Source organism: Daphnia carinata, chromosome 8 (assembly GCF_022539665.2).
Source record: "Daphnia carinata strain CSIRO-1 chromosome 8, CSIRO_AGI_Dcar_HiC_V3, whole genome shotgun sequence".
Lineage (NCBI taxonomy): Eukaryota > Metazoa > Arthropoda > Branchiopoda > Diplostraca > Daphniidae > Daphnia > Daphnia carinata.
The window spans coordinates 7,915,765-7,925,500 of NC_081338.1; the positions used below are offsets into that span (position 1 = coordinate 7,915,765).

At 39.3% G+C, this 9,736-nt stretch overlaps 1 pseudogene; it reads right to left on the bottom strand.

The window, feature by feature from the left end:
* Window positions 1-6,052: 6,052 nt before the first annotated feature.
* On the bottom strand, window positions 6,053-8,953 carry LOC130700507 (alpha-(1,3)-fucosyltransferase C-like; annotated as a pseudogene).
* Window positions 8,954-9,736: the final 783 nt, after the last annotated feature.

Consider the following 9,736-nt stretch of genomic DNA (forward strand, 5'->3'; position numbering starts at 1 on the left):
ATAGACGCAACACCAAGCCAAACAGCAACACTGTATCCCTGCAGGTGCAGTAAATATAAACTCGATTGAAGATAAACTAGCAGGCTGGTTCTAGCTGAAGGGCACCTCCGTTAATGATATACATGTACGCTGAGCGAATTCAGTTGAACGGAAAACACTCGGGGGAAGGTGATTTAATCCCAACGACGTTTTTATTTAATCAGGTCCGCGGGAGGTTGCCGGCGTTCGGATAGTACGTGCCACGGCACCACACCATCGAAATGGCCGTTTGAGCCCGCCAGCCGTGCGCCCGTTCCCGCTATTATTTTTTTAGTTGGCCTCCGGTTTCATCCACTTTATTTCAATGGAGGCGGACAGCATATGAAGACGGATGATTCACTGCTTTTCGTCAACAGGAAAATAAATGAGAAAAAATATACATATAAATAAATAAATTAAGTAAAACACAAAAGCTTTAGTCTCTAAAAGACTTTCATTGTTCCCTTATTGTCACCCGCACCAAACAGCCGTTTTCTTTTTGTCTTATCGTCACAGCTAAATCGGTCATTCTGAGTACTCCTAATGAGTGACCCCCTAGGTGTTATTAGTTGCACGAGCATCATCGAAGCGTTCAAATAACGACACAAACGTAAAAAAAAAAAAAAATCAAATAAACCTAAAACAGAAATCGAAGAGAAAAAAAAAAGTGGTTGGACGAGGCTGGAGGGTCTCTCGTCTTTTTCTGGCAAACTCATTTGCATTTTGGAACTCTACCACCATTATTACAAAGGGGTGGCACGGCGTTAACAAAAAAATGTATATAAAAATAAGAGTTTGGTTTGATGCGTGAGCTAAACCGAAAGCTTTTTTTTTTTCTTTCCCTCTTATCTTTTTTTTTTTTTCCTTTCTCTACCGGTGCCATTTCCAAGTTCCATTTTATCTCCCATACTTTTCCCACTTATTTCAGGTTTTCCTATATATTTTTTTTTCCTTCTATTTCCTTTATGTTTGAAAACTTTTATGCGTTGAGATGCGCTTCGTTCATTTCGAGCTTGGCTTCAACAATGTGCGTGTGTGTAGAAAATGGCTTTTTTTTTTCTCTCTCTCTTGCGCAATCCTCACCAGCACTTCATTGGCACCTAACCGGTCGGATCAATCGCGGTGATTTATCAGCCGATACCGCACCGCAAGAGCCGTTAAGGAACTGATGGGTCCATCTCAAGTCGTTTTCTTATTTCCCTATCTATTTTTTTTTTCTCGTCTTCAACTTAAATAACCTTTCGTGTTGTTCTTTTTTTTTTGGGGGGGGGGGGGGGTGGTAGGAGGAGGAATCGTAACGACTAGCTCGCGCGAGCCCATGCGGCTGTTAAAAAGAAAAAAAAAAACTCACTCGTAAAAATCGACAGAGAAAGGCAAAAGGTAAAAAAAAAAAAAAAAAAGGGAGAGATCGAAATAATAGCAAGTTCTCCGTAAACGCGATATCTGATCGCGTTCTAAAGGGAGGAGGAGTAAAAAAGAGATTGCGTCCACAGACAACGTAATATAGGTTTCCTGCCCTTCCATGGCCATCACTTGACGTTTCAAAGAAAATAAAGAAGAATGAAACTGAAATCGTTTGTGCAGTCGCAAGCTTCGTGCGCTGCGCTCGTTGCGGAGCTCTTGATCTTGTCAATTTCGACTTGCACTTTCTTTTCTCTTATTGCTCTCGGCGTCCACTTATTTTTTTCTCTCTCTCTTTCTCTCTCTGACTTTTTTTTTAAAATGTTTTGATTATTCTTCCCGAGATTCTATGTTGCTTGAAAGAAAATTGTACTGATGTCCTCCGGGACTGAAAGACAATCGTCGACGTAAAACGAGTTTTCACCTTGAAAGAAAAGCTCTAAAAAAAATTAGGAAAAACAAAAGAACCCCCCCCCCCCCCCCCCCAAAAAAAAAAGCAACCACAACAGAAAAATACAATTACGTTAGCAACAATAAAGAGAGGAAAGGTGAAAAATGATTGAAGTTGGAACACACAGCAAAAAGGGCGGAAAATAATAAGAGCGAAACGGAGGGAAAAAAAAAAAAGAAATAAGGGAACTACGCGAATGAGACATTGAGAGAGTTTCGAAACTGCAGGAAGTCTGCGACGTTTGCTGCCGTTACTTTCAATGACTCTCCCATTTCTTTTTTCTTTTTCGTTTAGTAGCAACTCGATAAAAGAACTAAAAGCGAGAGAGAGAGAGAGAGAGAGAAAAGAGACAGTTAAACAAAATAGCTTAGACCCTGAAAACTGGGTCTCTTGTTTTTTCTTTTACTTGATTTCTTAGATTCGGGTTGTTGTTTTGTTTTTTTTCCCACATCTTCTCGTCTCGCTTGTTATTTCATACAAATTTTGGGCTGCGTATGTCGATCAGCCTTGTGACCTGGTGCATAAGAAACTTCGACTTTTGTTGTTAAACTTTTGTTTCTTACTTCCACAAAGTAATTTTTTTTGTTTTTGTTTTGTCTTTTTTACATTTGATCTTTTTTGTATTGTCTTCATTGCTCCTTGTTTTGCTTTTTTTTTTTGTCTTATAAGGCTGGCGTCCTATCCCACCCAAACGATGGCATCTACGGCGGGCCGCTCGTTGTGCCCTCTTATCTGTGAAAGTAGATCTTGTATTTGTCCGTTGTGTGTATGTGTGTGTGCCGAATCTCCTATAGATGTGTGAATACATTAACTTTTATGGGGGCCCCACAACTACCCACAGGCTCAGAGGTTTTCTTTGAAGCCGTGTGACCCTTGCGTACACCCCGTTTCGGGGAACCTGCGGAGAGAAAGATACAGGCACAGTCTTTCATCCTACCCGCTACACAACACACGCGCTCGCTCTTTTCCACCCTTTTTTTTTTTTCTGTTTTCTTTTTTCTTTCTTGTTGTAATGAGATTCTAACGAACGATACGCCTGAAAGGAAAAACAAGAAAAAAAAAAGGGCCAAACGCACGGAGATTACTCGTACGCTCTCGCTAATGAAGTAGATCCATTTTTCATGTAAAATTCTCCTCACTCCTTGTTAGATTGTTGTCGATTAACGGATTCCAAGATTCACGCAGATGTGCCTAGATGGTCGGCTGCCGAAAATGCACAGATGACACATGATAATGCAACGCAAAATCTAAAAGCTGAAAGACAAATCGTGCATCTGTGTAGTGTTTTTTTTTTTTTTCTTAACCCGGTGATTATTTCTTCTTTTAGTTTTTTTTTCTTTCTTTCTGTAGTCAGCAGATATAACAGGGCGTATGTAAATTTTTCACGCCGAGGGGAGGAAACCTCGAGCGTCCCGGTAATAGGACAGGGGATAAAAGGGTTAAATGCGGGAGTCCATTTTCCTCGATGCGATAACAAAGTTGGATTTCAAACAAAATTCATTTGAATCAAATGAACGAAAACAAAATTCTAAATTACGACGAAGTTGATGGATGAAGTGTGTTGCTCTTTTTATAGCGGGTCGTTAAAAAATACAGACACATGTGAATGAAAACAAAAAAAAAAAGAGGTGGGGGGATGGAAAGTTATAATCCACACGAGACACGCACACTAAATTTCAACGCCATCGCTGTGGGTGCAAAAATGCGTAAACAAAAAGACGTTCGAAGAGGATGAGGGACTATGTGTGTGAAGGTGAGATCGCTAAAAAGAAACAGACCAATTCTCCTTCGCCTGAACGTCGGCACTCAAACCGTACGGCCCGCCGCATTTTTTTCGCACTCTATCCGTTTCGATCAATCGCAATATCTCGCGTAAGTAGGCTAAACAATATCTCGATGCGTTGGACTGCCATTCCTTTCGAAGGTCTACGACGTTTCAATGGCATCTCACTTGATTGATTGCTGGCCATTGATAAAAAAAATGTGAGCCGCATAGATTCACGCTATGCAAATCCAATGACGTATTGACCGCTTTTTTTTTTAACACAAAAGATGCTTTATACACATATCAAATAAAAAATATATATAGCATGACATCATGATACGGTTGAACAGCAAAAATAAAAAATACAACCTTGGATTGAGTATCTACTATATCCAACATTAACAATTCCATGACGGCCCCAGCATCTTCGCGCATCGCTAAATTCAGCCGTTTTTTTTTTTTTTTAATGTCGAAGTGATCGTATAGGAAAAAAACGACTGTGGTGAAGTGGCAACTATCGGCAGGCCACACAAGATATTGGAGCCGCAAGAGCAATCGAGCCATTTGGTAACAAATGCGAAAGTTTTTACCTTTCCCTCTCCCCCCCCCCCCCTTCTTTACTACGTCGCACCTTTCTCGGTGTATTTTTCAATGTCGCTTTCTCGTATACACTTGCCCATCCACTACGAGATGTGAGCACATTGCTGGAACGGTGCCCGGAATAGCCATCGACGATGTAACCAACATGGCCAACACTTCCACCACAGCGTCCATAACTTTCATCCACCATGTCGACACAGAGCAAGGGGACAGGTGGAACAAGACGAGAGAGCGAGAGAGAGAACAATCCACGGTCACGACACATTTCATCGTCAAATATAAATGTGTGAAAGGTATCTGGCTGGTAACACGACACCGCACGACCCCGGATCACAAAAAAAAAAAAAAAAAAACGCGAACGGTACTGTCGTTTCGTTTTGGGCATGGGCGCGAGATGTTTTGCTTAGACATTGTCAACCGTTTTCGTTGGGAAGGACAAACGTTTTATGAAAGATGGGTCAAAGAAGGTGAAATCGCCGTCTCGTTTAAAAAAATTTTTTTCTTTTCTTTTGGTCGTGCATCATCATTTTTACGAGCTTCGTAGTCGCTCATCTTCGTTCAACCCTGCGGTAGCTAACGTTCACGTGTATGCGTTCCAAATACGTGATGATGTAACATTGGAGGAGGTTGCCAACGTTCGTACCGTGTAACCTGTACATAGAAGGTTTGAAGAATACATGAAATTGAAGACGTAAACGGTTGTCATTGTCGTACAATTTTGAAGCTTTCAGCAGTATATTTCTATCTCTAACTTTTAGCTAGGAGCTTTTATACAACAAATGTGCCTATACCTAGTTTATGGAAGTGCAAATGATGAATTCGTGTAGCAAATCCACTTTGAAAGTATTAATTTTAATATAATTCTTTCCTAAACGTTCTCCGGGATAACACCTAGCTACTCTGAGACAGCAGTGGTATACTGCCAAACCTTTTGACAACTAGTTTCTTAGATTTCAATTTACTGATGTTCATGATGCTTTGATTGAACCAAAGTAATTTACCAACAGCCACAATCGTGTGCCTAAACATTTACCCTAGAAGACTTTCAATGGGCAACTAGATAACTATGTGAATGGCAATGTCATCCACGTACAAATGTTCAGGTAAGGGGGAAAAATGCCATTTTTTAAACTAACATAAATTTTAAATAAAAGTATTTTTTTATTAATTCAGAATGGAATTCTTAACTGTAGAAAATATTATTTTAGTTAATTCACTAGACATGTAAGCAGCATTGTTCGTCACAGATAACTCGACAACCGCTTATTGGTAATGAAACACATTCGGACTCGCATAATGAAAATAGATTCGTTTCTGCCTAAAATAACTCTTAACTCTTAATACACAATGTTTGCCCTATGACGCACCGATATTGCTCTGAATATGTTAGCTTCGCTAGTTGAATTCTACAGCGTTCTATCTCCAACTTGCCTTTATGGTAATTTCACACGGATGCACGGGAAAGACATTTTCACCCTCAGATTGAGGCTGGACATGTTACAGTAATTACAGGTAACAAGTAAAAAAAACATTAAATGTCAATGTAACATAGTTTAAAATTATAAAGTGACCAAAATTTACAGTGCTGAAAAAATTGAGGTTACTTCAAAACCTACTGGATGAACGCGTGCAAAATTTAGGAGTATTGTAGCAGGAAGTGTCCCTATCATGAAATTTGTACACGAGCTCGCAAGATATAGAATTGTGTACAGGTAATTTCTTCTGTAGTCCATTACGCGTAATGAATTAAAAGGCTTGACTGTCAAATTCACTTGAACTGCGATCAAATGAACCGTTGATGGTTGCTTAGGTGCCATTTAGTTTTCTTTGATGATTGGCATATTTCCCCAGTGAGCTTGGTTTATGTACCACGTCTGCATGCCTTTGACTGTGGATTTTTCCAATGACGTTGAGTGAAGAGCTTCACAGAGCTCACAGAATGCTTGCCTGGTTGTCTCATACAGATTGCTGACACGGTAGTGTGGTTTCGTCACCAGAAATACTCAGCGTACAAAGTTTCATTGCGATCCCAACTCGTTCAACTATTCGGCCAGTTGAGGAGGTGTGTAATCAAGAGCATTGATGTAAGAATACGGCGGAGCAATGGCAGCATAATCAGCGCCACCGAAAACAAACGGGCACTATGTTTCTGCCCATCATTTCAAAGAACTTTTCCTTCACGTATTCTGCACAGCTTGATTTCTCGAAGGCCAAATAGAACTTGTAGCTTTGTTCAATCAAATCGTAACAAACATCTGCATTCTTTTCTCTGGGACATTCGTCCCGGCCACCACATTTCCCACTTTTACTGAAAATGTCGATTGGGACATACTTTTTCAATATGTTGACGTAGGGGAGGGTGGGCGTGGTTGGAACACAAAACTTATTTTTGTTCCGTACGATTACAAAAATCGTCCAAGTAAAGTAAAAAATATATAGATTTGTAGCCAGTTATGTCAGCTACATAACCGTATTTTTTTTGGGTGGGTTCGGCAAAGTTTAATGTGTGCTATGAGTAAAAAACCGGAGGTTACCCAAGTTGTTTCAATTGCCAATTCTACTCGGCAATTGAAACAGGGCGTCTGGGCAGTTGAAACGTGGGTTTTCCCATAAGAGAGCTCCCGGTTTTACGAAAAAACTAAAATGACGATATCTCAGAATCTGGGATACGTATTTTGATGAATTTTTTACAGTAATATAGAGAATTTTAATCTTTATTTTTTAAGATGTTTTATAAGTTTCTATAGTAAATAAATATTATTTAATTAATTTTAGTAGTTTTCTGAATTAGGTTCTGAACACCGTTAGTAATCCAAAGAACGGTTAATAGTATGGAGATCAAATTTTTATAATCGAATATTGCATGTCCGGCCTTACATCATAATTGTTGTTAATGTCCTTAATTTAATTTTTAAAATTTAATTTCTTTCGTCAACGTTGTAAATAAAAGCACAAAACATTGTGGCAGACGATAAATGCCAGCCACCCAGCAGACGAAATAAAATACAAAATAAACAATAATTGAAAAAAGAGCTCTGCTAATACGCTGCGTAGGAAACACCGTTGCCAGACTACAGTAAAGGAGACGCGCATACGGAAGGGTCGCAATTGGAACAAGGTGTTCCAATTGCTCCGACCATGGGTCTTCTCGGAGTTTTAATTTTTATAGGTGATAAAGTTAAGCTAGAAAAAAATTAATGTGATCAACTTATAGCTTAATGAATGACGAATGATTGGAGACCTTTTTTAATGATTTTCTCCATCGTTTTCAGTGTGAAAACGAAAAAATTGTCTGCAAAAAAACAACAAATGGACAGCCAAAAAACAATTTTCTGGGATAATTCGAAAACTTTTAAATTCTAAAGCCTCCAATTTTTTCTAAAAATGTAGAACCCTAATTCCCGTTAGTTCAAATTTTTTAAACCAAATCTCTTACGTACTTTAAGTGGTAGAATTTTTGTTTCAATTGCCGCGTGTTCCAATTGCGCCCACCCTCCTCTACTCTTGTTTGTTGCTACTTACGTTACAGTTGGATACCAGCCAAATGACTAATTTCGTTTTTCTCTGGGCTGGATTGATGCCTGATCGCATCATCTCTTGCCGCATCGTCATTTGCCTCTTGCAACGTGCTCGGTACACTTTCTAATGGAACTATTTCATCGTACTTGAGATGGAAAGTAGATCCTGTTCGATAGGTCATAGTCCAGTTGAAATAGTTGTCAACAACACTTCCATGTTTTTGGCCATATGCACAGGCGGCTCGATGGTAAACATGGCAAAAAATTTGATCTGAACTTCGATTTTTAAATACGTGCGGAGTTCTCTGAGTCGGGTGGATGAATCAGCATAGCGTCGAAATCTTCGTGAGGCATTAGACTAGCAATATAAGTGATAAAACAGTTGCTTACTCGGCACCTTACTTTCACAAATGCCGTACAATCTGTTCCAAATCTATATCCCCAGAATAATTTCTTTCCACAGTCAAATTTTTTTTGCACCTTTGGTGACGGATATTCTTTTCCAAGTGTCATTGCCATACTTCGATCCGTTTGTTGTGTTCCTTATTGGACTCCTTATTGGTTTTTTTTTTAAATATCAGTGCGGCATACAAAAATAGACACGTCCATGTTAAGATGAACAGAAGAAGAACTTGCATGGACATAATCACCAATTCACTGGAAACGATTAATGTGAGCTGTAAAAGTATAAAGCAAAGTAAAGGGCCTTTACACGTAACACCTGAGATTTGGCTTGAGTTATACATTTTCGCTTTTACACCAAATCTTCCGGCTCTTAGTGCGGCATAGATTGTAAAGCACTTGGAAGTGGGTAAATGAAAATTTCGCTTTACTGGCCAGATACGAAGAAAACAATCGATTTATCAATTTGTTTGCATACTTTTTTTCTTCTGTAGAAAGCCCCAATAGAAATTTTTTTTTTCAACTGAATTTGCCTATCAAAGCCGTTTAGAGGATGGAAATAGGATAGTGTATTACTGTGTACCAAACAAATCAAATGAAAGAGAAAACTGTAACAGGGCTCCTTCGTGGCGTTACAAGGACTACAGACATCGTCTATGTGCGGTACGCATTGTATTTATAGATGAAACAGCATGCACAGGTCCATTAAGTTAACGGATAACGCTTCCGTTTTGCTATTTTAGGAAGTTTTTTTTTGCTCTACCAAAGTAACGGCCAACCTTGTTTTTACCTTATCATACCGCGAACCCAAAATATCGACGTATCTTGGGGGGCGGGAGATTTGGACGGTACCACCAAAAAAATGAAAGTGATCAGAAAGTAGTTCTACTTCAAAAGGCAGTACATGTTATAGATTTGAACTGTCACAGTATTTCACACGTGCAGTAGTAGTTAACCAACATGTCACGAATGTTTGCTTGCAGTTAGGAAATTGGAATCCGTAAATTTGGCACATAACTTATCTGCTTGTTTACATATATTTTATGTAGGCCTAATGGATGTGTGTCCGCAGTGTGTCATGCACAAATGGGACAGGACCAGTCACAGGACGCTCTGCAGTGAAGTTCGCTGCTTGAGAAGCGGGCGATTCCCATTCAGAAGGTTATTCATTACATAACGTAACATTACTTTTTTTTTTCATCCCTGTTCCGGTTGTCATACCCCATACAGGTGACACTCCTCAGCCTCAAACGAAAAAGGGTAGAGTTGGTGCAGGGCAGCTGGGTGTTCTAACGCTTTGGAAAGGTAAAGCGTTAACAAGTCATTTCAAAGCACATTTACTACACGGAGACATTGTTTTGCACTCCTATAAACTATACAGGCAAACTCTTCTTGTGTTGGAACGCGTCATTCTATGCTGGTTAGAAATTCCTAAAAGTTTTGTACTACGATGGCGACCGTTCACGTCACGATTAGGGATTTTAGTATATTACACAGTTTCGTTCTTATTTATTGCTGTTTTTTCTTGCTTTTTAAATGTCTTTGTGTCGCCTACTGACTTCGTATTTTTTTTTTCAACTA